At 38.8% G+C, this 23,918-nt stretch overlaps 1 long non-coding RNA gene across 1 annotated transcript in view; it reads left to right on the forward strand.

The window, feature by feature from the left end:
* The window catches only part of LOC145503885 (uncharacterized), a 35,935-nt gene that overhangs the window by 822 nt on the left and 11,195 nt on the right, over positions 1–23,918 (forward strand). The window lies entirely within an intron of this gene.

The raw sequence follows: 23,918 nt of genomic DNA on the forward strand, positions 1-23,918 counted from the left end.
ATGAGCTTTGGGTTTTCTGTTTGCTGGCATCCCATTCAAAGTCCTTGCAGACCTGAGCCGGGAGACATTTTGTCCGAATGCCAATGAAGTTGGCTCCAGTTCTTCTGGATGAATCTATCAAAGTCCCTGGCCATTAGGACAGACATCTAGTTACAGGGGAGCAGACACTAAGCTAGCTAGTCCTCTGGAAAGTGCTGGCATTTGGGGACACAGAGTGGAAGTTGGATGACTCCACTCAAATCTGTTTTTTCACTTTCCTTTCCAACATACCAGGTCCTTTAAAAAACTAGGATTTTTAAAGTAATTAGAGTTCAGAACATGAAAATACAGTTTTGCCTTGTCTCCAGGAGGCTAAAGGAATGACCAAGGAGAGAGAATATAGACTAAAACACCCCAGGCCTTATGCCAACTATTGCTCATATTATGGTTCATATTTACTAAGACCTGTTTCTGTTCCTCTTCCTGTCTGCTCCCTCCTCTCTGATCTCCCTTTCCTTCATTTTCATAAAAAAACTATTGGCTAGGGAAACTTCCCTGGTGGTCCAGTGGTTAAGACTTCACACTTCTACTTCAGGGGGCAGGAGTTCGATCCCTGGTCAAGGAACTAAAGTCTGTATGCCACACAACATGCCCCTCCCCCCAAAAACACTGTTGGCTAAATGAATTGCTTATTATAATAATACATGCTGTGCTGTGCTAAGTCACCGTCAGTCATATAGACTGACTATAGACTGGCAACCCTATAGACTGCGGCCAGCCATGCTCTTCTGTCCATAGGATTCTCCAGGCAAGAATACTGGAGTGGGTTGCCATGCCCTCCTCCAGGGGATCTTCCTGACCCAGGGATCGAACCTGTATCTCTTACGTCTCCTGCATTGGCAGGCGGGTTCTTTACCACTAGTGCCACGTGGGAAGCCCATAACCATCTACATCTAACCTCAATTACAAGGAAGGTGAAATGATTAGGGAGGTAACTGAACTAGGGTATCCAGATTCTTCTACACTAAGAATCACTGAATATATAGTATTTACTTCTAAATTAGGAGGAAATGTTATGGCTTGACTGTGGAAATCAGCTTATTTGTAGACAATGAGGCAAGTAAATGAGGAAGAGAATTAGAGCCATTGGAGCCTTTACCTTTAAAAGTCTGACCTGCCTGTTCCAGTCTGTAGGCTCTGGGGGATTAAGGAAACTAGGCAGTGAGTAAGGGCTAGGGGTAATCCACAGCCTGCTACATACTCCAGGAGCACTTCTATGCTTGAGAACCAGCCCATGAGGTGTAAGCTCCAGTGGCTATAGGGATTGGATGTGAGATGGAAGAGGATGAATGAGCAGGGTCTATTCTTTGTATGGACATCCATTTTGCATACTAATAAACATGTAGGAATAGTCTTTATTTCCTCTAAGAATTGTACAGCCAGCCCTCTCATTTCATGTGTTCCATCTACATCCATGGATTCAACCAAGAATAGGAAATATTATATTAAAAAAAAAAAAGAAATTCCTGAAAGTTCCAACAAGTAAAACTTGAATGGCCCACATGCTGGCAGCTATTTATATAGCATTTACATCATATTAGGTATTATAAATAATCCAGAGCATTTAAAGTATATAAGAGGATGGGCATAGGTTATACGAAAATACTATGCCGTTTTATATGATGGACTTGGTATTTTCTGGGGGTCTTGAAATCAATCCCCTGTGGATACCAAGTGATGACTCTACTATATTTAAAAAAAAAATTCTTGAACCTCTATATCTCTTATTTGCCACTTCTGATAAATACATAGGCTCAGAGAAATACCCCTTTACCATATGGAAAAAACAGAAGTGAAAGTATGCTGCTGCTGCTGCTGCTGCTAAGTCGCTTCAGTTATGTCCGACTCTGTGCGACCCCATAGACGGCAGCCCATCAGGCTCCCCCATCCCTGGGATTCTCCAGGCAAGAATACTGGCAAATAAAAACTTAATACGTAGCCTCAGTGTTGGAGACATTAGGGAATAGTAGGGATTGTGGCAAACTGGAGAACACATGTATCATCTAAAAGGGCAGAAGCCACTCTGCTCTGGCAGATTGCTTCATGAGAGAATAGGGCTCTAGTATCTTTTTTTTTACACTTCTGTCTAGATAATGAGGGAATCAAATTTGAGAAAATATAGAATCAGGTCAAACAGGAGCAGTAGGTAGAAGACACAGGAACAGTGAGGACTGCAGGAGCTATAAGAGGGCTAGAGAGAGAGAATTTTGGAAATAGTCTTGCCTTAGAAACAGACACTTTACTTTCCCTTCCAGCTGTAGAACCAGTGACAGTTTCCCAGGCAACATCCAGTCTGGCATAGCCTGATAACTCATGTACTTTTGCAATGCAGCATCATTTCTTGATAGGCAAATTTTGGTGCCATTTCAGAGTCCTACCAACCCAAGAATGGAAGGTGAGATGGTGCTATTGGCTAGCAATTCTCTGTCATGGCAAATTTTAACCCTTCTGTTAAGTTTAGAGTTCTTAATGGATTCTCATTTCTTTGTCTTTGTAATTCACAGAAATCAAATTCTCAAAGTCTGACTGCCACATAAGAATTTTCTACATGTTTTTATTTATCTGTGGTGCTTAAAACAAATATATATAATTAGATATTTATAACACCAATATGCTGATACTGTAGTTGATCTAAATGGATTTTAATATTTCTTCACAGTTGGGTACAACTGAATGGCCTGTTTTCAGGTAGAGGGTCAAGTTTACTCAAAGATGAACTTAAAAACATCTGTTTTCTTTGTTAAGGAATAATAATGGTAATAAAATGCTGTTACGTGCTTGCACTCAGTTGTGTCCAACTCTTTGCAACCCCATGGACTGTAGCCCACCAGGCTCCTCTGTCCATGGGATTCTCCAGGCAAGAGTACTGGAATGGGTTGCCACCTTCCTGACCCAGAGATCAAATCTGCATCTTCTGGGTCTCCTGCATTTCAGGCGGATTCTTACCCCTGAGCCATTGGGAAAGCCCTAATAAAATACTGTTAGGGCAGTATTAATAACCATACTATCTAGGACTTTAAAAAGCCTTCCAAGTAACTTCAAACAAATCTATCCTTTTTTTTAAGAACACTGGGGAAATAGAATTAAAGTGAATAGCTGTGGCTTTTAATCCACATCTTATGGGCCCTTTACTGTTTAACTGCCCTTATTATTTTTCCTACCTACTTTCTGACAAGCTGAACTGAGATGTACTAGAGTTACTGGTCGGACACAGCAGGGGAAAGCTATAGGCATGTTGTTTCCTGAAATAAACAGGGCATTTGGCAACACCTATCATTGTAGCATTGTATATAAGAGGGAGAAATATGTATGAACTAGATGATAGCACATTTTAGTGCATTCACACTCATCTACATTCAACATACCATGAAACAGTGCTTTAGAAAATAGTGAGAAAAAAACAACAACAACAGAAAAGAAAATAGTGAGTGGGAACTTACTATGGACTAGGCACAGCTCTAGGTCCCACAAGGATAGGAGTGAATATGAATTTTTTTGTAGAGGACACTGAGAAGCAAACAGAGGTTTTAAAGAAGAAATACACACACACACACACACACACAAACACACAAACACTATATGCATAAATACATATATAATTAAAAAATGGATAACTCTAGACTTGAGTAGAGAATAGACTTCATCCTCAGTGGATACTGCGATATAAAAATAATTTTGAAATGTCATAGGTGAAAAATGTTACATTACATATAACGATATATAAAAATATATTCATAGGCTGTTAAGTATAGGGTTCTCATATACACTCCTCTCATCCCCAAAGATTCCTCTATTATTAAATTTTGCATCAGTGTGGTACATTTGCTATAACTGATGAACCAATAGTGATATATTATTTTAACTAAAGAAAGAAAAGAAAGAAAGTGAAGTTGCTCAGTCATGTCCAACTCTTTGCGACCCCATAGACTATAGCACACCAGGCTCCTCCGTCCATGGAATTTTCTAGGCAAGAGTACTGGAGTGGGTTGCCATTTCCTTCTCCAGGGGATCTTCCCAACCCAGGGATTGAACTCGGGTCACCCATATTGCAGGTAGATGAGTTTCCATCTGATTCACCAGGGAATTTTGACTAAAGTCATCACTTTACATTAGGGTTCACTCTGTGTTGTATATTCTATGGGTTTGGACAAATGTTTATTTGCATCCCTCACGTTTCATGGTGTCATGTATTATCATGTATCTTCATATCATGTATGCACCATTACAGTATCATATGGAATAGTTTCACTGTCTTAAAAATTCTCTGTGCTGTACCTACAGCACATCCTTCTCTCCCCCAGAAGCCTTAGCAATCACTAGTCTTTTTATTAGCTTTATAGTTTGCATCTTCCAGGATGCCATATATTAATAGTTGTAGTCATTCAGTAGGTAGTCTTTTCTAATTATTAGGCTTCTCTCACTTAGCAATAGGCATTTAAGGTTCATCCATGTCTTTGTGGCTTGATAGTTCATTTTATCACCGAATATTATTCCATTTTATAAACGTACCACAGTTTGTTTATCCATCCACCTACTAATGGACACCTTGGTTGCTTCCAAGTTCTGGAAATTATGACAGAACTGTTATAAACATTCAAAAGCAGGTTTTTGTGTGGCCATAATTTTCAACTCATTTGGGTAAATTCCAAGGAATATAAATAATGGATGGTGTGGTAAGACTAAAAGTTCAGCTTTGTAAAAAACTGCCAAACTATCTCTGAAATGGTTGGACCATTTTGCATTCCCACCCAACAATGAAAGTTCCTATAGTTCAAGATCCTCTCCAGCATGTGGTATTGTCATTATTTTGGATTTTGGCCATTCTAACAGGTGTTTCATTTTTGTTTTAGTTTGTCATTCCCTAATGACATATGATATTGCCTGGTGGCTTAGACAGTAAAGGGTCTGCCTGCAATGCAGGAGACCTGGGTTTGATCCCTGAGTCAAGAAGATTCCCTGGAGAAGGAAATGGCAACCCACTCCAGTATTCTTGCCTGGTGAATCCCATGGACGGAGGAGCCTTGCAGGCTATAGTCCCTAGGGTCGTAAAGCGTCAGACACAACTGAGCAACTTCACTTTCACTTTCAATGACATATGATGTTGAGGATCTTTTCATATACTTATTTGCCATCTATAGCTTTTCTCTTAAGGTGTTAGGTCTTTTGCCCATTTTTAAGGTTAGGTTGTTTTTTTTCTTATTGTTGAGTTTTGAGAATTATTTGTACCCTTTAGATACAAGTTCTTAATCAGATACATGTTTTGTAAATATTTTCCCCTAGTCTATGACTTGTCTTTTTAATCATTTAAGAGTGTCTTTTGAAGAGCATACTTTTCCCCCCCATAAGTTTTTAATTGTAATGAAGTCCCAGTTAATTTTTCTTTCATGGATTGCACTATTGGTGCTGAATCTAGAAACTCATTGTCAAGCATAAGATCACCTAGATTTTCTCCTTGGCTTATGACCCATTTTGAGTTTATTTTTTTAAAAGGTGTGAGGTCTGCATCAGTACTTTTTTTTCCTTTTTTCCTGTGGATGTCCAGTTTTTCCAGTGCCATTTGTTGAAGAGCTTATCCACTGTTCACTGAATTGCCTTTGCTCCTTTGTCAAAGATGAGTTGATTAGATTTGTGGGGGTCTATTTCTGACCTATTTATTTCACGCCATTGATATATTTTTGCCAATTCTTTCGCCAATTCCACATCACTGTAGCTAGAGTAAGAATTAAATTTAGATAGTGGCAGTCCTCAAGATTTGTTCTTCAGTATTGTGTTGGCTATTCTGGGTCTTAGGGTTCTCCACATGAATTTTGGAATCAATTTGTCATTGGCCACAAAATAACTTGCTGGTATTTTTATTAGGATTGAGTTACATCTATAGATCAAATTGTAAAGAACTGATATATTGACAATATTCACTCTTGTATCCATGGAATATGTCTCTATTTATATAGATCTTTTACTTCTTTCACCAGAATTTTGTAATTTTAATCAGGTGGATCTTGTGTTTATTTTTAAAGACTTTTCCTTAAGAATTTCTTTTTTTTTCCTTTCTTTTGTAAATGGTGCTAATGTGAATGGTGTTTGTTTTACATTTCAAATCCAATCATTGTGAATGGGTTTTGGATTTTTTTCAAATGTGTTTTCTACATTTATACATATAATCATATGATTACCTTTAGCCTGTTGATGTGATGCATTACATTAATTGATTTTCAAAGTTCAATGAGCCCCATGTACCTGGAATAAATCCTACTTCATCGTGGTGTATATCTTTTTATACATTGTTGGATTTGATTTGCTAATATTTTGTTGAGTATTTTCACATCTATGCTTATGAGATACATTGTTTTCTTTAATGTTTTTGTGTGGTTTTGCTGTTAGGGTAATGCTGGACTCAAAGAATGAGTTAGGAAGTATTCCCTCAGCTTCTATTTCTAGAAGAGATTGTAGAGAATTGGTATCATTTCTTCCTTAAATGTATGGTAGAATTCACCAGCGAGTCCACTTGGGCCTGGTAGTCTCTCTTTTTGAATATCATTAATTGCTAATTTAATTTCCTCAATCCAGTCCAGTTCAGTTCAGTCGCTCAGTCGTGTCCAACTCTTTGCGACCCCATGAACTGCAGCACACCAGGCCTCCCTGTCCATCACAAACTCCCAGAGCCTATCCAAACTCATGTCCATTGAGTCAGTGATGCTATCCAACCATCTCATCCTCTGTCATCCCCTTCTCCTCCTGCCCTCAATCTTTCCCAGCATTAGGGTCTTTTCCAATGAGTCAGCTCTTCGCATCAGGTGGCCGAAGTATTGGAATTTCAGCTTCAACATCAGTCCTTCCAATGAACACCCAGGACTGATCTCCTTTAGGACTGACTGGTTTGATCTCCTTGCAGTTGAAGGGACTCTCAAGATTCTTCTCCAACACCACAGTTCAAAAGCATCACTTCTTCGACACTCAGCCTTCTTTATAGTCCAACTCTCACATCCATACATGACTACTGGAAAAACCATAGCCTTGACTAGATGGACCTTTGTTGGCAAAGTAATGTCTCTGCTTTTTAATATGCTGTCTAGGTTGGTCATATTTCCTCAATAGATATAGGCTTTTCAGATTGTTTCTCCTAGGTATGAGTTTTCATAGATTGTGTCTTTCAAAGAAATGGTCCATTTCATCCAAGTTATCGTATTTTGGGGGGGATAGAGTTGTGAATAATTTTCCTTTATTATTCTTTTAATGTTCATGGGATCAGTAGTGATTGCCCTTTCTTTCATTTCTGGTATTAACAGCTTGTATCATTCCTTTGATTGCATGTCATTCTATTTTAATGTGCAATTTTTATTATAAGTGAAAGCAGATATGTTTTCATATAGCCAGTTTTGGGGGGTTGTTTTTGTTTTTTTTTGTTGTACCACGTGGCACATGGGATTTTAATTCTTCAACCAGGGATTGAACCCATGTCCCCTGCAAGTGGAAGTGTTAACTTCTTAACTGCTGGACTGCCAGGGAAGTTCCCATACACCCAGCTTTCTTTGTTTTATAAACCATACAATTTACGTACTTTGCTTGCTTTTCTATTTTATCCAAGGCTATGATATATTAAATGTTTATCTTATGCTCTCTCATTCATGTTGCAAATGTTTTTATCCAGCTTGTTATTTTCCTCTTAATTTTATGTTCATATTTTTTCATGCATAACCTTTAGATAAAGTCTTTCAGTATTTTAAAAATTGTTTCTTTGTTATCACTGTCGTGCTAAGTAATACCTAACATTCACTAAGTATTTAGTATGCATCAGGCATTATATATTTACCTATATTATCTATGTTAAACCTCAAAGGATCCTTGTGGTTTGTACTATTATCTCCATTTTATGGAAGAAGAGACTGAGGCACACAACAGTGAGTATATAATTTCAGGTGAGCAGAGCCAGGATATGAAGCTAGGCACTCTAATACCAGGTGTGTGTCATGTGTGTGTGTGTGCTCAGTCATGTCTGACTCTTTGTGACCCCATGGACTGCAGCCTGCCAGACTCCTCTGTTCATGGGATTTCCCAGGCAAGAATACTGGAGTGGGTTGCCATTTCCCTCTCCAGGGGATCTTCCTGACCTAGGGATCGAACTGGTGTCTCCTGCATTGGCAGGTGGATTCTTTACCACAGAGTCATCTGGGAAGCCCCTAATACCAGATACTCAGCTCCTAAGCTTTACTGCTTCCCAGAGAAGTGCTGCCGGTTGAAGATGGTATGATTTATCTATATTTTTAATGGTATACATATTTTTAAAAAGAACACTCATAACCACTCTGCTTTTAAAATGTCAAGATTTCCCAATTTTATAACATAGAGCTATATGTCACAGCTCTTGAAAATTTAAAAGAATTCATTTATTTTGGAACTGGAATTGATACATTATGTACTTCGATCTTCTGGAAAATTGGACTGATAGAATATTGGAAGGTGTGAGATAAATTGAGACAAATAAAACATGCGATTTTTTTTTTTAAAGGCAATTACTATAGGAAAAAAAGCAAATGATTAAAAAAAAAACAACAATGGTCAGAGTACACACAACATTAAGTTGTGAATGCTATTTGCATAGACATAATAAAGTGAAAAATGAACATTTAACTATACAAGAAAAGTGAATGAAAGGTGAGGAAGTGGAAAATGGAGAGCAGAACAGACAACTCTAGTTTTGGGGAGATGCTATTTCTAAATGAATTTAGAAGAACAATCAGAGGAGGAAGAAGGGAATAGCCTTACAGGCATTAATACTTTGATGGAGCTAAAGATAAACATAATGAATATGAAGAGAGATTATTTCACTTTCTCATGATCTCCATTTTCTCGCTTGAGACATAGTGAAAAGAAAGTGAAAGTTGCTCAGTCATGTCCAACTCTTTGTGACCCTGTGGACTATACAGTCCATGGAATTCTCTAGGCCAGAATACTGGAGTGGGTAGTCTTTCCCTTCTCCAGGGGATCTTCCCAACCCAGGATAGAACCCAGGTCTCCTGCACTGCAGGTGGATTCTTTACCAACTGAGCCACAAGGGAAGCCCAAGAATACTGGAGTGGGTAGCCTATCCTTCTCCAGCGGATCTTCCCGACCCAGGAATTGAACTGGGGTCTCCTGCATTGCAAGTGGATTCTTTACCAACTGAGCTATGAGGGAAGCCCCCTTCAGACATAGCTCTATTTCAAAAAGATTTTAAAAAGTTTTTTTTTTTTCTCTCATTCAAGAATATATCTTCACTTGACAAGTTAAATACATAATGCTAATAAATAATTCACAATACTCAAATGAAAACAATAAATGGAATTACAAAACATAATAAATGCACAGTGTTATTTTTGAAGAGAACAATTTCATATAGTATCAAGTTTTGCCATATCGTACCTTTCCCTGTCTCATTAAAACCCTGGCCATATGTCACTGCTTTCCCATCTAAGGAACATCCGATCTTTTAATAGCACATGGAACTCCTACCAGAGTGACCTTTCTTTTTGGCAGGTCATCTGACAATATTAACTAGAGTACTTTGTTCCCAGAAGAGCAGGAAACCTTAATATTCAGAGAAGCTTTATTGTTGAAATAATCTGAGCAGACTGCCAAAATTACTGACTTCCTTTGCTCTGAAGAAGTTTCTCTTGTGTTTGCAGTAAGTAGATATCAAAGGGACATTTATGGGTCTAAGAACGTTCCAGTACTTGTAAAGAGGGCCACCCCTGAGATGAGGCAAGCAGTTGGGAGACAGATCTGTTTCAGGGGCATGGGAGGAAGTTTTCTGAAGCATGCTGGCAGCAAAGGGCCAGCAGCCAGGACTACAGGGAGATCTTAACATGACCAAGTATCCCTACCTGTGACAGAGGAAAGCCAGAGCATATGAGAAGCATGTGATAGTCAATGTCAAGGTAGGAAGGCGGGAAACCAGGAATGCAGTTTAGGGCAATCTAGGCCCCAGCCCCAGAGGAACTGAGCAATGAAATGAGTTAAAAATAACTCAGGAAAGCAAGTGCAGCAATCAGAACTGGGTCCCCAATGGCAGACTCTGAAATAGAGTGGTAAGTGAAATCAATAAACAAGGGTAGAATCTTGGAAACTATCCAGTTGCCTCGTGTGATTTATAGGACTAGAGAAGTGTGCTGATCCTCATACCAAAATTTATGTTACAAGGTGAAAACACAATTCTAACTTCCCAGTGAACCATGATTTAAGCTACACAAGGCTGAGTGCATGGAAGTATGTCTTTGTCTCTAAGGGAGATTATAACAAATGCTTGCAATTTAGAAAAGTCACCCATAATTTTTGCAATTTAGAAAAGTCACCCATAATTTTTAATAATTTTTGTTTTTGGAGATAAGCCAAAATTTCAAATCTATACTATCCATTGCAGTAATCGAGATGAGTGAAGGAGGTGATGATGGAGGGAATAGGGATAAGGTGATGGGCTGAACAGTTACAGGAGGGGAGTAGGGGATGGGCAAGGATCACAAGCAGGGAAGTGCTGTACAGAATGGATCCTTGGTGTTAAAAGATAGACTGAGGCATATTAAAATTTCTTAGCTTCTTTGAGCAAAAATCAGAATGGAGCAGCACCAGGCCAGAAACAGTTGAGACCTCCACCAACAGGGGCTCCAAGAAAGACTTTAGAGAAAGAAGGTGGAAGCAAAGCAATAAATTATTGGTTGGCTATAGCTTGAAGCCTAATTGACTGCTTGTGGTTGGTTGTCCTTAGGTCTTGATTTCATAACCACAAGGCATTTACAGGCTTTGATTTGGGTTTGCTTACACAGTTAACCACTGGCATTGGTGCTGCCTATCTTAATAGTTTCTCTGTAGAGTTAATTTAACACTGGTTTCTGGCTTGTCTCAGACAACTGAGTGAACAAGGATGCCAGCACAGAGTAGGGACAATCTGATGCTTGGAGTCAAAACCTAACCAGTTCTGTGTGAACTTAAGCCAATTACTTAACCTCTCTCAGCCTTTATCTGTAAAAACAAGAATAATTCTACTTACAAAGTTGTTGTGAGAACTAAATGAGAGATCATACCATTAACTTGACACATATATTAAGTGTCGTATTAATTGCCAAATCCTGAATTCAAAGTCCAGTGTGTTGGGAGAGACATGCAAAAGCAATCAACACACTACAAAGGGGCAAGTGATAAGTGCTGAAATATTAGTGTCCATAGAGTGTTCAAGGAGCCCAGAATCAGGCACTCTGCATACAGATGTAGGGAGAGGGGATTGGGTATTTGAGTGAGGCTTGAATGAATGTATTTCAACCAAAACACATTTCCCTTGTGACCCTGAACAAATTAATTGCCTCAGTTTCCTCATTAGAGATAATAATAGTAACCATCCCCAGGAGTGATTATGCGGGCTAAGTGAACTAATTCCTGAAGAATGCTCACTACAGGGCCTGGTACATAGCAAGTACTCTATCAATGTTGGCTGTTTTTATTAACATTATGACTATGGAGAACTCTGGGAGTCAGCATCTCTGATGAACTCAATGATATATCAAGGTCACAGCTAGTTAATAGCAGAGACTAGACTAGAGACCAGGTCACAGTTTTATGCTCAAAATAGAAGTAGAGTTCTAGACTCATCCATCCTGCTTTTTCTCCTGGAGATTCTAAAGAGAGTGCTGTAACATGGAGACTTTGGCAACAGTTCCCAAAGGGAAGTTCTGAATGAAATCATTTAACACTTGAATAAGCTCATATATAAAAAGGATTGCCCACTTGGACAGGCAATCAGTCTGCAGTCCATACAAATTCATTTTTTCTTGTACTGGACATCTTTGGTTTTGCTTTTGATTTCTTTTTCCCAGTCTACATATTTTTCTTATTTCAATCTTCTAACCTCATTCTCTGAAGCCTGTTTGATTTTCATATCAAAGGAAAATTAAAGCAAAAAGAATAGGTGCTACTTGTAATCAACATCCATTTACTGTCTATTGTGGTTCAGAAGCTCTTTGCCAGGACTATGGAAAGAGGCAAAGGATAGAAAGATAGCTTCCATCTTTGAGACAGTTATCATTTTAAGTAGAACCAGATCTACAGGCAATGAGAAAACAATAATTCTAGAATAATGTATAGATATTCCATGGTCATATGGGGTAGGCTGGAGACAAAGTCAACTGGTGTTATATTGGGCAGGAGCTAATGAGGATGTATGGAGAAAAAAGAACCATGCCTTTGGCCAGTGCTGTGCTGGGAATTCTGTATAGTATCTGGATGGTTCTGAGTCAGCCCTAAAAATGGTAAAAAGATCGGCAAAGAGAAAGACATGCAGTGGTTTTCATTAGGATCACCTGGTACAAACAAACAAACCTGCACTCAGCCTCCACCCTCAGAGATTCTGCTTCCTTCTTCTCTGGGCAGGGAGCTCAGGTCTCCACACTTTATGAAAGCTCCCAGGTGATTCTACGTGCAACCAAGGCTGAAAATCTCTGCATTGAGGCAAAGACTAGATGTCTGTATACAGAGCTAATGCCTATGAAAGTGTTTTCTAAATCATACAATACTGTGGGAATAAAGTTTCATCATTGTTTTTCTGTGTGGAGTTTATACCAAGAGAGTTCCTCAAATGACATTGAACTAGTGTACTTCAAGTATGCTGTTTGTACACTTCAAGCAGTATTAGGAGCGTACTGTATTGAAGCAGGCATGTGGGTTTGTGGGGAGGAGGGGGAGGGTGACCAAAAGAAGTGCCAGGCTAGGGCTGGAGGAACTGACTCACGAGGTCGCTTCTGTGGATTCCAGGTCTGCAGCAGCAGAAAGTTATGCCCAGGGCTTGCCAGACATCTCCAGAGCTTTCTGTTTGGAAATTTCAAGGAGGCTTATTTTGTTGTGGAGCTAATTTATGTGAAAATGCCAAGCTGGAGAGGAACAAAAGATGGGATTCAAGAGTTTGACTCATAGTCCATGGTCATTAAGTGTTTGCTGAAATGAAGGCAAAATGTGGGATGACAATGTAGCACTACAAAGAGGAGATGGTCTAGCAAATTAGATCAGCCTGTTTGGATTTGATGCTACTGGCAGCAGAAAGCCACCATGTAGCCTTGAATAGTATTTAAGGACCTGCAAACTACTGAAAATTGAAGAAATAAATGTGTCCAAGTTTATTCATCCCTTAAGAAGACTTTAAAGAAGAGTATTTTCATCATGAGAATAGTGGTCACTCTAATGGTTTATTTAGGCAAGATTATGGACTCCTGTTTTCTGAACAGGATTGCACCTTCCAGTTAGGCAGGCTGTTCATAGCACAAGAGATGGTCCTAACAATAGAGTTGGTCCTGAAATCGGTCTGTCCTGAGCCACTAGAGGTACATCTGCCTTCTCTCAGTTCACACAAAGCCACCCCATGGAGTAGTGGCAGCCCATCTCTTAAAGTCTGAAGACAGCATATGCTCTTCTGCTCAGGCAGCCTCATAAGGTCACTTCCTGACTCAGGTAGGAGGAAGCCAATGACGTGAAAAATAAAGTGGAAGAAGAGAAGAATGATCAAAATGTAAGAAGACATGAAAAAGAACAGTAGAGTAAGGTCCTAAGATAAGTGGAGGCTCTCCTTACATCTTTTGTAAGTAAACTCGGAGACAAAGTTCACCATGACCTATTAAATGGCAGAAATGAAAACAGACAAAATGCCACATGGAGGCATTTTGCAATAAGAAGCAACATGAATCTGGGACCTAAAATCCAGCGATTGTATAACCAGGTCTAGGAAAACTTCCATTTTGCCAGCAGTAAGTCTCTTTTTAGGGAGAACATGTAATATGAGTATGTTTCCAATGCTCCTCTGCACTTCTTTTCACTTTCACCCCAAATCCCTTCCTCCCCAGCCTACTTCAGCACCACAGTGGAACAGGGTGGCTACCGCTTATGTTTCACATGTTAAGTTTGGACGCTGGGTTTCCATACGATGTTCACATCTGCAACACTCTGCCACTCTCTCCTCTAACTGCCAACTCTTCTGGTACACAGTTAGAAAAGGAAGTCCTTAATTCTCACAAGCAGTTTGGTCTTGAAACTACCTCAGAAATGTCTCAAGTTCCTTTCCATTTCTAAGGAAAGCAGAATTTGTACACTAGAAATGGAGCTCACAATACCTAAGCAAAGAATTCTATCAAGATAAATCAGGTTAGTTCAAAGGATATTTGCCTTATGGCTCACAGTATATCCCATGCTTTTCCATAGACCAAGAGGATCTGTGGTCACCCTTCTGGATTCCTATCCCTACAAGGCTTTTCCATGGAACGTCACTGATTCTTAGAGTTCCAGCTGAGGAATTTATAACATGATCTGTTTCCCTTGGGATTAACCTTTAAAAATTTATTTATTCAGCCAAAATTTAATACATTCCCCAACTGTTTTAGATGCTGGGAACACAAAATTCACTAAAGAATGGCTACTGCTTCCAAAATCCTTATTTAGTAAGGGGAGACAGACATTTAATTTAATAAATGCCACAAAATGCTCTGGTGCTGTGAAAGATGTTATGTCTGGGAAAGAGAGGGGACACAAAGGGTGAGGAGCAAATTGTGGAAATAAGTATCTGTGGGTCAAAGAGCTTGATGCAGATAGAAGGAAGAAAGATGCAGGTAGATCCAGTTGACCAACTGAATTCCTATCCTTGGAGAAGGTGGGATGGAGCATAGGTCCAGGTAGAAGAGGTGGCAGATGGGGCCAGTGGAAATGTAACCCATAAAGCCACAGTCTTTACAAAACTTGACCTCCACAGGATGAGTCTATAATTCCCAGATATGCCTGCAAGGAAGCCGATTTAATGTTTAAGAGGAATTCCAGAATGCCTAGAGTTGGGGGTTGCTTGGGAGATAGAATGCTAAGAAAACTACTCCCCCATCACCTCTGGTCCTCAGAACTGAATTCCTAAGCATGTTTAGTCTCTGTCTTAGCTGTGAAAAAATAGATTTTAAGGCATTGATTTTTAAACATTTTACTGTTTGAGGCTGGATTTAACTCTTTAAGCCTGCCACTGAATGAAGATGAAAAATACATCTCATCTCTATACACTGCTGCCTACAGTTAAAACAACATCCCTGTTTCTCTCTTTCTCCTTTACTGTCTCCCTTTTTGTAACTGGGTTAATAAGTCCCTTGGAGTAGGGATAGGAGATTTTCATTAGTACCTGATCATTTTACCTGTCTTTTCTTCCTGAGATTTCCAGTTCCTTGACACTTGATTTTCTTTAAAATTTCCATGCCTCTCTTAGTTTTGCATATGCTCCCATGGTCTGTCTCTGTGAACACTAACCTTCACTTTTCTAACTTCTTACCTGGAACTTTCTTACCTAAATCAACTTACCAACTCTTCTTACCTGGATCCCTTACCTAAATTTTTCTTCTTTCAATTCATCCTTTCTCTCTTATTGAAATAGAGTTGAAATACAATATTATGTTAGTTTCAGGGTACAATACAGTGATTCATTTAAATACATTATGGATGATCACCACAATAAGTCTAGTAACCATCTACTCCCATAAAACACTATTACAGTACCATTGACGATATTGCCTATGCCATATAGTACATCCCCGTGACTTATTTATTTTATAACTAGAAGTTTGTACTTCTTAATTCCCTTCATCTATTTAGCTATCCCCCATCCCCGGCAACCATCATTTTTTTACGAGTCTGTTTTGGTTCTGTTTTTTAGAGTCCGCATCTGAGTGAGATCATATGGTGACTGTCTTTGAGTTATTTCACTTGGCATAATATTCTTTAGATTTATCCATGAAGTTGCAATTGGCAAAATTTCATTCTTCTTTATGGGTAATATTCCAGTGTGTGTGTGTGTGTGTGTGTATGTGTGACATCATCTTTAGCCATTCCTCTGTGGATGGACATTTAGGTTGCTTCCATATCTCAGCTATTGTAAATAATGCTGCAGTGAACATACAGGTGCACGTATCTATTTGAATTAGTGTTTTGTTTTCCTCAGGGAATACACAGATGTGAAAATGTTGGATCATATGTAGTTCTATTTTTAATTTTTTGAGGAATCTCCATGCTATTTTCCGTGGTGGCTGCACCAACTTACCATCCTACCAACAGTGAGGCTTCCTTTCAACACATCTTCATTAATACTTACTATTTTTAGTTGTCTTTTTGATGATAGTCATCCTGACAGGTGTGAGGTGATATCTCACTGTGATTTTGATTTACATTTCCCTGATAATTAGTGATGTTGAGCCTCTTTTCATGTGTTTGTTGTCCATCTATATGTCTCCTTTGGAGAAATGTCTATCCTTTGTCCATTTAAAAATTATACTTGTTTATTTGTTGTTGGGTTTTATGTGTTCTTTATATATTCTGGATATTAAATCCTTTTTTGGACATGGATGCAGATCTTTTTTCAAGTGTTATTTGTTCTTTTGGATTGATCTCTTTATCATTATGCAATACGTTCTTTCTCTCTTTGTCCAGTCTTTGTTTTGTCTATTTTGTCTGATATAAGTAGTGCTACCCCAGCTTTCTTTTCATTTTTATTTACATGGAATATCTTTCTCCATCTCCTCACTTTCCATCTGTGTGTCTTTAGATTTGAAGTGAGTTTCTTATAGGCAGCATATATGTAGGTCTCTCTCTCTATTATTATTATTATTTTTTTTTTTTAGCCATTCTCTCTCTTTTGGGAGCATTTACTCCAGTTGTATTTAAAGTAATTATTGATACATATATTATTGCCTTTTATGGCCATTTGGGGGCCATTTTGGTTGTTTTGGTAGTTCTTCTCTTCCTTTCTTCTCTATTCTCTTTCCTTATTTTTTAATAACTATCTTTAGTGTTACATTTGGATTCTGTTCTGTTTTTTTTTAAGAAATTATTTTTTTAAAGAAATTTTTTTTAAGAATTTATTTATTTGACATGTATACACTGTTACATTTATTTATATTTATTTTTGGCTGCTCTTGGTCTTCATCGCTGCCTGCAGACTTTCTTTGGTTGCGGAGAGCAGGGGCTACTCTCTCATTGCAGTGCATGGGCTTCTCATTGCAGTGGTTTCTCTTGTTGCAGAGAATGGGTTCTAGCTCACGAGCTTCAGTAGTTGCTGCACGTGGGCTCAATAGTTTCGACTTGCTAGCTCTAGGGTACGCCAGCTTCAGAAGTTGCAGCACAGGGGCTTATTAGCTGTGGTTTGCAGGCCCTAGAGTATGCAGGCTTCAGTAATTGTGGCACATGAGCTTAGTTGCTCTGTGACATGTGATGTGTTTCCAGACCAGGGATCAAACCTGTGTCTCCTGCATTGGCAGCTAGAGTCCTATCCACTGCATCACCAGGGAAGTTCTTTATTTTTTGTTTATCTTTGTAGGTTTTTTTATTTGTGGTTACCATGAGGTTCATGAATAAGAACCTATATATACAGAGAGCTATCTCCTTTAAGTTGATGATCTCTTAAGCTGAACACATCCTAACAGCTCTACATTTTTAGTCCTTCCATTATGCTTTATATTTTTGACATCATACTTTACATTTTTAAATTTTTCTGTATCCTTTAACTTATTGTAGTATTGACAATTTTACTACTTCTATTTTTTAACCTTCCTACTATCTTTATAAGTTGCTGACCTTTACTATATGTTTGCCTTTACCAATAAGGCTTTTCCTTTCACAGTTTTCTTATTTCTAATTGTGGCCTTTTCTTTTCTGCCTAAAGAAGTTCCTTTAATACTTCTTATAAGTCTGGTTTAGTGGTGCTGAACTCTTTTAGTTTTTGTTTGTTGATAACACTCTTTGTCTCTCTTTCAATTCTGAGGGATAACCTTGCTGGGTAGAGTATGATTGGTTTAAGTTCTTTTCTTTCATCACTTTGAATATATAGCTCCTCTCCCTCTGGCTTGCAGTGTTTCTGCTGAAAAGTCAGCCAGTGGTCTCGTAGAGCATGCTAAGTCACTTCAGTCATATCCGACTCTGCAATCCCATGGACCATAGCCTGCCATGCTCCTCTATCCATGGGGATTCTCCAGGCAAGAATACTGGAGCAGGTTGCCATGCCCTCTTCCAGGCAATCTTCTCAACCCAGGGATCTAACTCATGTCTCTTACATCTCCTGCATTGGCAGGTAGATTCTTTACCACTAGTGTCACCTGGGAAGTCCAATCTTGTGGGAGTTCCCTTGTATGAAACTTGTTGCTTTCTCTTGCTGCTTTTAAGATTCTGTTTATCTTTCATATGACATTTTAATTACAAAGTGTCTTGGTATGGTCCTTTTTGGGCTCATCTTATTTGAGACTCTGTGCTTCCTGGACCTCAATGTCTGTTTTTTCCCCCAGATTAGGTAAGGTTTCAGCTTATTATTTCTTCAAATAAGTTCTATGTGCTCTTATGTTTCTCTTCTTCTGAGACCCCCATAATACAAATGTTAGTATGCCTGATGTTGTCCCAGAAGTCCCTTCAAGTACTCTTATTTTTTAAAAATTTCTTTTATTTTTTTCTGTTCTGTTCAGCTTGGTTGATTTCCACTAATATGTCTTCTATATCACTGATCTATTCTTCTGTTTAACCTAATCTACTTTGATTCCCTCTTGTGCTTTTTGTTTTTTTAATTATTGTATTCTTCAGCTCTGATCTGTTCTTCTTCTTCTTCTTTTTAATGTATTCTGACTCTTCTTTAAAATTCTTACTGTGTTCACCCATTCTCCTGAGATCGGTGATGATCATTACCTTTAATATACTGGGTAGGTTTCTTATCTCCATTTCAGTTAGTTCTTTCTCTGAGGTTTTATCTTATTCCTTTGTTTGAAATGTATTCCTCTGTTTCCCTATTTTGCCTGGTCTCTCGTTTTATTTCTGTGTATTACGTAGGTCCATTTCATCTCTTTCTTTTTTTAAAAAATAATTTTATTTATTTATTTTGGCTGTGCTGGGTATTCATTGCTGCTCAGGCTTTTCTCTAGTTGCGGCAAGTGAGGGCCACTTTCTAGTTGCACTGTGCGGATTTCTCATTGTGGTGCCTTCTTTTGCTGTGGAACATGGGCTTTAAGGTGTGTGGACTTTAGTAGTTGAGGCCCCTGGGCTCAGTAGTTGCAGTTTCTGGGCCCTAGAGCACAGGCTCAATAGTTATGGCACAGTTGAATTGCTTAGTTGCACAGGCTTAGTTGCTCTGCAGCATGTGGGATCTCCCCAGGCCAGGCATGGGACCCATGTCTCCTGAATTGTCAGGCAGATTCTTTACCACTGAGCCACCAGGGAAGCCCCCACACCCCCATTTCATCTCTTGATCTTGGAGAAGGAGCCTTATATAGAAGAGGTCCTATTTCAAATACAGTCATATCCATTGATACCTGGGGTTAGGACTTCATCATAGCATTCTGGAGGACACAGTTCAACCCGCAAGGCTTTCTGTCCTTTTCACTGTATCTTCTTGGAAGTACAGTAGCTATCTTATGACTATGAGGCTATAAGTATGAAAAGAGTTTACAATCTAAAGAGAGTGGAAAGAAAAGCTAAGGAAACAGTAGGACCTAACAGAATCACAGCACAGTCAAACTACCGTTTACTTCTAGACCTCTTGATCTGTCAGAAAATGACTCTGAGCTACTAAGTCACTGTCAGGTTTTCTGTCACTTGTAGTAAAAACCATGCTAATGGATACACCAAGATTTCCCTAGTTCATGATAAAATTAGAAAAATAATTCAGTTAGTAAAATTTCCATAGATCAAGGCTCATTTAATATAAAGGATTTTAAACATTCTGAAGTTAAATCATTCTCACTTTTTTGTTGTTAAAATATCCTTTCTTTTATGAAATGAAGGTGATTGTAGAATGTTATTTGTTTTTGGCATCCTTACTTGGAGAAAAGAGGGAGGGAGGGAGAAATGAATGAATGTGTGAATGAACAAGGGAGAAAAAATTTTGGAAAGTTAGTCATTCTTTAATTTTCAAAAATTCTTTATTTTTGCTTTGGAAATCCAAAAGTCTGAGAAGAATGCTGCTGAACTTTCCTTGAAACCTATAATTAGTGATGTGCTCGAGCCTCAGGCACCAGCTCATGAGAGCAGATGGTTAAATTTCCAGAAGTGGCTTAACGTCACCTTGGTAACTTGAAATCTGACATGGTGGGAGTATTTACATCATAGAAATCTGCAAGTGCTATAAATCCAGTCCCCTTTCCCCCAGCTGGTTGTTTTCCAGCACCCTATTTCCCCAAACCTGCCTCTTACACGTGTCCAGGGGATAAGCGTGCAAGGGACAACTCATACCAACTAAAACACACATGAGATTGAGACAGACCTAATTTACCAATTTAAAGTTTCATAATGTAAAATAGTCTCTGTCACTGTTTGTTGAGTTATCTGACAGTCCATTTCCCTCATGAAAATATTAGCTCTGCTTTGGAAGGAACCACATCTGTTCTATTCACAGTATCCTCACTGCCTGTCTCAGCACAGAGTGGCCTCTGGGGTCCTCATTATCCTAGGAATCATTATCAGATATCCTACAGTCACCAGGATGCTTAGGGAATCAAAAGTTGTTGTAACATAAGAATATTTATCAGTGAGGGGTCTGTAGACAGACAAATCCTTGTCCTCGCCAGGTGTACATTCTAAGATGACTGAGTGGAAAATGCAAGTTAACAAAAGCACCGTGTAATTTCAAACAGCCGAAGTCATGAGAGTGTGAATTTTAAACAATCTGCTATAATATGTTCGATGAAAGACTGGTTCAGTGGAAGGTTGAAAAAACTTTAAATGATTCTATAGCCAAAACATGTGGGGAATTTTGGTTAAGCCAAGTTAAGTCAGTGTCTTTACTGCTAAACTTCTCAGAACCTTTAATATGACACTGTGAATCTTTTCTTAAAATTAATTTTTATTGGGATATAGTTGCCTTACAATGTTGTGCTAGTTTCTGCTGTACAGCAAAGTGAATCGTTGTACATATACACATATCCCCTCTTTTTGGATTTCCTTCACATTTAGGTCACCACAGAAAACCGAGTAGAGTTCCTCGAGCTAATAAACAGTAGATTCTCACTCATTATCTATTTTATACATAGTGCATCAATAGTGTATATATGTCAGTCCCAATCTCCCAATTCATCCCAACCCTACTTTCAATACTTGATGTCTGTACATTTATTCTCTACATCTGTGTCTGTATTTCTGCTTTGCAAATAAGATTATCTATACTATTTTTCCAGATTCCACATATATATGTTAAGAAGCCCACGTTTGTTTTTCTCTGACTTCACTCTGTATGACAGTCTCTAGGTCCATCCACATCCTTGGATACTATGAATTTTCATTGTGTTTGTGAATCTTTACTTTGACCATGAAATCCGTTTTTGATGGATCACCTATAATTAGTGTTCCATCACCTATAATTTGTTGTTGTTGTTGTTCAGTCACTCAGTTGTGTCCGACTCTTTGCGATCCCATGGACTGCAGCACACCAGGCTTCCCTGTCCGTCTCCATCTCCTGGAGTTTGCTCAGACTCATGTCCATTGAGTTGGTGATGCCATCCAACCATCTCGTCCTCTGTCGTCCCCTTCTCCTCCTGCCTTCAGTCTTTCCCAGCAGCGGGGTCTTTTCTAGGGAGTGAGCTCTTTGCATCAGGTGGCCAAAGTATTGGAGCTTCTGCTGCAGCATCAGTCCTTCCAATGAATATTTAGGACTGATTTCCTTTAGGATTGACTGGTTTGATCTCCTTGCAGTTCAAGGGACTATCAGAGTCTTTTCCACACTACAGTTCAAAAGCATCAATTATTCGATGCTCAGCCTTCTTTCTGGTCCAACTCTCACATCCATACATGACTACTGGAAAAACCATAGATTTGACTAGACAGACTTTTGTTGGCAAAGTAATGTCTCTGCTTTTTAATATGCTGTCCAGGTTTGTCATAACTTTTCTTCCAAGGAGTAAGCGTCTTTTAATTTCGTGGCTGCAGTCACCATCTGTAATGATTTTGGAGCCCAAGAAAATAAAGTCTGCAACTGTTTCCATCGTTTCCCCATCTATTTGCCATGAAATGATGGGACCGGATGCCATGATCTTAGTTTTCTGAGTGTTGAGTTTTAAGCCAGCTTTTTCACTCTTCTCTTTCAACTCCATCAAGAGGTTCTTTAGTTCCTCTTTGCTTTCTGCCATAAGGGTGGTGTTATCTGCATATCTGAAGTTATTGATATTTCTCCCAGCAATCTTGATTCCAGATTGTGCTTCATCCAGTCTGGCATTTCACATGATGTGCTCTGCATATAAGTTAAATAAGCAGGGTGACAATCCACAGCCTCAATGTACTCCTTTTCCAATTTTGAACCAGTTCATTGTTCCACGTCCAGTTCTAACTTTTGCTTCTGAGAGGGTAATAGGCAGGAAGACCAGAGGTCCCCAGGTGGCAGGAGGAAATAAACTGCAAGTGGCAGACAATTTGTTTTTTCCTTCTCTACACAAAACTAAAAGAGGCTTCTTTTAATTCTGTGTTGATGACATCTGGTTCTGCCTTGAGCTAACCAATGTGTTTTTCCAATGGAAATATTTTTCTTAAGCTATGTTAATAAAACCATGTATTTGTTTTGGAATTTGCCTTTCTTCAAAATGGTTCTACTTAAGACTAACTTTTTTTCTTTTCTCAAACCTTGGACTAATAATGGCTCAACAAACCAGTATTCCTGTCAATTGTTTTGTGGCCAAGGGATGACACATCTCATGCTATGCTATCTCAAAAATGCATATTGTGGGAGAGGGGCCTGGTGAAACTCCCTCAGCCTTGAGGTGTCTCTCTTATCTGACTAATAGCTTTCTAACAGACATAAAACACCTTTCTAAAAACTAGCAAGGGGGCACTCTTTCTGTCCCCTTCTGATGTCTAGGTCAGAAGTTTTCCCTATTGCTATTATACTTTAATAAAACTTTGCTACACAAAAAGCTCCAAGTAGTCAAGTCTTGTGTCTGACCCCAGATCGAAATCTTCTCCTCCAGAGGTCACGAATCCCAGCATAACACACATCTTCCACTTCTTCACCTATAACTAGTTTCCTAATTTTAGAAAACATGAACACATTGTCATCTCAGATTTCTTAAAATGTTTATACCGTTTCCTTGAGAGTCTCTTCTATTAGGCACTAAAGCAAAGTATATTCAGGAAGCCCACCACCAGACAAATTACAGACATTTTCTATGTGTATTTTGACCATCTTTTTACAGACACAGAATGAGACGTGAACACTTACCTACTATAATTTTAGAGTACAGTAGTTGTAGGTACTCCATTTTTCCTTAATTTGGAAGAGCTCACTTTCTAATTGGGTAATTAACACTGCCAAGATATCAGATATGTTATTCAATCAGATTTTTAATTTTCTTTATGTTAGCTTTTCCAAATGGTATAATGAGTAAAAACCATCTTTTCAATCATGACCAGAAAGAGACCTCAAAGCCATTTTAAATTAGCATTTGTGGCAACCCACTCTAGTACTCTTGCCTAGAAAATTCCATGGATGGAGGAGCCTGTAGGCTCCAGTCCTTGGGGTTGCAAAGAGTCGGACACGACTGAGCAACTTCACTGCTTCAGGCAGACCTGAATGCTTTCCATCCCAATAAGACATAGACATTCCATTTTCATTTCCAATCTCTGGAGTGACGAGCATCAAAATCTCATTTATTTACATGGCCTCATTTTTTCATATCCTTTTGGACAACTGAACATTTCTGCTCTTAAGGAAGCTCAGTGTACCGATGAAGAGCTGAGGCCTTAGACACAGCTTGGATTCAAGTTCCAGCTCATCCATTACTAGCTATGTGGCTGTGTGCAAGTTACTTAAGCCTCAGTTTTCTTCAACTGTGCAGTGGGAATAATAGCAATAACATCTGCTTCCTGAGTTTTGAAATTCTTAAAAAAGATAA

The sequence above is a fragment of the Giraffa tippelskirchi genome, chromosome 4, assembly GCF_054371585.1.
Source record: "Giraffa tippelskirchi isolate mGirTip1 chromosome 4, T2T-mGirTip1v1.2.pri, whole genome shotgun sequence".
Taxonomy (NCBI): domain Eukaryota; kingdom Metazoa; phylum Chordata; class Mammalia; order Artiodactyla; family Giraffidae; genus Giraffa; species Giraffa tippelskirchi.